The following is a 4,305-nucleotide window of genomic DNA, read 5'->3' as shown; positions in this document are numbered from 1 at the left end:
TTTGAACAAGTAGAAGAAAGAAATTCAGAGCTGAAAGACAAGATCTTTGAATTAACCCATTCCAACAAAAACAAAGAAAAAAGAATAAGAAACTGTGAACAAGCCCTCCAAGAAATCTGGGATTATGTTAAATGACCAAACATAAGCATAATCAGTATTCCTGAGGAAGAAGAGAATTCTAAAAGCTTGGAAAACATACTTGGGGAAAGAATAAAGGAAAACTTCCCAAGCCTTGCTAAAGACCTAGACATCCAAATACAAGAAGCACAAAGAACACCTGGGAAATTTATTGCAAAAAGATCACTGCCTAGACACATTGTCATCAGGTTATCCAAAGTTAAGATGAAGCAAAAAAACTTAAGAGATGTGAGACAGAAGCACCAGGTAAACTATAAAGGAAAACCTATCAGATTAACAGCAGATTTCTCAGCAGAAACCCTACAAGCTAGAAGGAACTGGGACCCTATCTTCAGCTTCCTCAAACAAAACAATCATCAGTCAAGAATTTTGTATCCAGTGAAACTAAGCATCATATATGAAGGAAAGATACGATCTTTTTCAGACAAACAAATGCTGAGAGAATTCGCCATTACGAAACCACCACTATAAAAACTGCTAAAAGGAGCTCTAAATTCTAAAAAAAAAAAAAAAAATTCCTGGAAACACATTAAAACAGAACCTCTTTAAAGCATAGATCACACAGGACCTATAAAACAAAAATACACGTTAAAAACAAAAAAACAAAAAGCAAAAAACCAAAGTACACAGGCAACAAAGAGTATGATGAATGCAACAGTATCTCACATTTCAATGCTAACATTGAATGTAAATGGCCTAAATACTCCACTTAAAAGATACAGAACCACATGCTCAGTGCAGTGGCTCATCCCTATAATCCCAGAACCTTGGGAGGCCGAGGTGGGCCAATCACCTAAAGTCAGGAGTTCAAGACCAGCCTGACCAACATGGCAAAACACCATCTCTACTAAAAATACAAAAATTAGCCAGGTAATGTGGTAAGTACCTGTAATCTTAACTACTAGGGAGACTGAGGCAGGAGAATCGCTTGAACCCCCGAGATGGAGGTTGCAATGAGCCAAGATTGCACCATTGGACTTCAGCCTAGGTAACAGAGAGAGACTCCATCTCAAAAAAAAAAAAAAAAAAAAAAAATGCAGAACCACAGAATGGGTAAGAACTCACCAACTAACTATCTGCTGCCTTCAGGAGACTCACCTAACACAAAGACTCACATAAAGTAAAGGGGTGGAAAAAGGTATTTCATGAAAATGGACACCAAAAGCAAGCAGAGATACTTACTTTTATAACACACAAAACAAACTTTAAAGCAACAGCAGTTAAAAGAGACAAAGAGGGACATTACACAATGACCCTATTCCACAAGATAGAGAAAGAAGGAACCCTCCCTAATTCATTATATGAAGCCAACATCACCCTAATATCAAAACCAGAGAACATAACCTAAAAAGAAAACTACAGACCCATATCCTTGATGAACATAGATGCTAAAATTCTTAACAAAATACTAGCTAATCAAATCCAACATATCAAAAAGATAATCTACCATGATCAAGTGGTTTTCATACCAGGGATGCAGGGATGGTTTAACATATGCAAGTCGTTAAATGTGATACACCACATAAACAGAATTAAAAAGAAAAATCACATGATAATCTCAACAGATGTGGAAAAAGCATTTGACAAAATACAGCATCCCTTTATGATTAAAACTCTCAGCAAAGTCGGCATACAAGGGACATACCATAATTTAATAAAAGCCATCTATGACAAACTCACAGCAAACATAATACTGGATGGGGAAAAGTTGAAAGCATTCCCTTTGAGAACTGGAACAAGACAAGGATGTCCACTCTCACCACTCCTATTCAATATGGTACTGGAAGTCCTAGCCAGAGCAATCAGGCAAGAGAAAGAAATAAAGGGCATTTAAACTGGGAAAGAGAAAGCCAAACTGTCACTGTTTGCTGATGATATGATCGTTTACCTTGAAAACCCTAAAGACTCCTCCAGAAAATTCCTAGAACTGATAAAAGGATTCAGCAAAGTTTCTGGATACAAGATTCATGTACACAAATCAGTAGCTCCTCTATACACCAACAGCAACCAAGCAGATAATCAAATTAAGAACTCAACCCCTTTTACAATAGCTGCAAAAAAACAAAATGCTTAGGAATATACCTAACCAAGGAATCAAAAGATCTCTACAAGGAAAACTACAAAACACTGCTGAAAGAAATCATAGATGACATAAATAAATGGAAACACATCTCATGCTCATGAATGGGTAGAATCAATATTTGAAAATGACCAAAAGCAATCTACAAATTCAATGCAATTCCTATCAAAATACCACCATCATTCTTCACAGAATTAGAAAAAACAATTCTAAAATTCATATGAAACCCAAGAAAAGCCCACATAGCCAAAGCAAGACTAACCAAAAAGAAAAAATCTGGAGGTATCACACTACCTGATGTTAAACTATACTAAGAGGCCGCACCAAAACAGCATGGTACTGGTATAAAAACAGGCACACAGACCAATAGGACAGAAAAGAGAACCTAGAAATAAACCCAAATACTTACAGCCAACTGATCTTCGACAAAGCAAACAAAAACATAAAGTGGGGAAAGGACACCCTTTTCAACAAATGATGCTGGGATAATTGGCTAGCCACACATAGGAGGATGAAACTGGATCCTCAACTCTCACCTTATACAAAAATCAACTCAAGATGGGATTAGGGAACTGACACTATGAAAATTCTAGAAGATAACATTGGTTTCCAGTTTTGTTTCCTTTTGATATTTTGATTTTAGTATCAGTATAATGCTAGCCTCTAAAATAAGCTGGGAAATTGTCCTTTCTTGTCTAGTTTTTTGGGAGGCTTTCTGAAGAATTGGTGTTAATTATTTTTTATAGGTTTGCTAGAATTCGTTGGCAAAACCATCTAGGCCTAGGCTTTTTCTTGCAGGTAGGTTTGTGGTTATTAATTCAATTTCTTCACTTGTTATAATTTGTTATAGGTGTATTCAAGTTTTCTGTTTCTTTCTGAGTCATCTTCTATAGTTTGTGTCTTTCTAAGAATTTGTACATTTTATCTAATTACTTAAATTTTTGGCATACAATTGTTTATATCGTTCTCATTATAATACTTTTTTATTTCTGTTAGATCTGTAGTGATGTCTTTTGTTTCATTCCTGATTCTAATAATTTGACTCTTCTTTTTTCCTTGATTAATCTAGCTAAAGATTTTTCAATTTTTTGATCGTTTAAAAGATATGAATGATAAGTTATTTTTGTATTGAAAATCATTTATTTTCTGTATTGCTTTTCTATTCTAGATTTTACTAATTTCCACTGTAACCACTATTATTCTCTTTATTCTGTTTACTTTAAATTTAGTTTGCTGTGACTTTTTCCAGTGTCTTCATGTGGAAGATAAGGTTGTTAATATGAGTTCTTTCTTCATTTTTAATATAGGCATTTACAACTATAATTAACCTCTAAGCACTAATTTTTTCCAGCTGCATCTCATATGTTATGGTATGTTGTGTCTTCAAATTCATTCATCTCAAATGATTTTCCAATTCCTCTTTTTTGATAATTCTTTATTGATCTACTTATTTACAAATGTGTTTCCCTAATTTCTTTCCACTATTCATTTCTAATTTCATTCAATTGTGGTTGGAGAACATATTTTGTATTACTTCTATTTCTTTATACTTATTGAAGCTTGTTTTATGCCTTACCATTTTATTTACTGGATAATGTTCCATATGTGCTTGACAAGAATCTATATTCTGATGTTGTTGAAGATGGAGTGTTTCATACATGTCTGTTAGGGCTAGTGGTTTATAGTATTGTTCAGGTCTTTTATTTCCTTTTTGCTTTTTTGCCTACTTGTTCTATCTATTGTTGAAGGTAACATGTTAAAGTTTCCAACTGTATTGTGAAAATTATCTATTTCTCTCTTTAGTTCTATGGTGTTGAAGGTTCTGTTGTTAGGTGCATATAATATACATGTATAGGTAGTTGTTATATCTTTCTAATTTATTTATCCTTTATCATTAAAAATGTTTCTCTTTAAAACATTTTTGTTTTAAAGTTTATTTTGAAAACATATTTTCTCTGATATTGTTATAGCCACTTCAGCTTTCTTTTTGGTTGCTCTTTGTATGTTATATATACTTTTCTTCCCTTTACTTCCAATCTATTTGCATCTTTTGAATCCAAAGTTTATCTCCTAGAGATGGTATATAA

Source organism: Aotus nancymaae, unplaced genomic scaffold, assembly GCF_030222135.1.
Source record: "Aotus nancymaae isolate 86718 unplaced genomic scaffold, 86718_ANA_hifiasm-v0.15.2.pri h1tg000079l, whole genome shotgun sequence".
In the NCBI taxonomy this organism is placed as follows: Eukaryota; Metazoa; Chordata; class Mammalia; order Primates; family Aotidae; genus Aotus; species Aotus nancymaae.
This window is presented reverse-complemented; position numbering follows the sequence as displayed.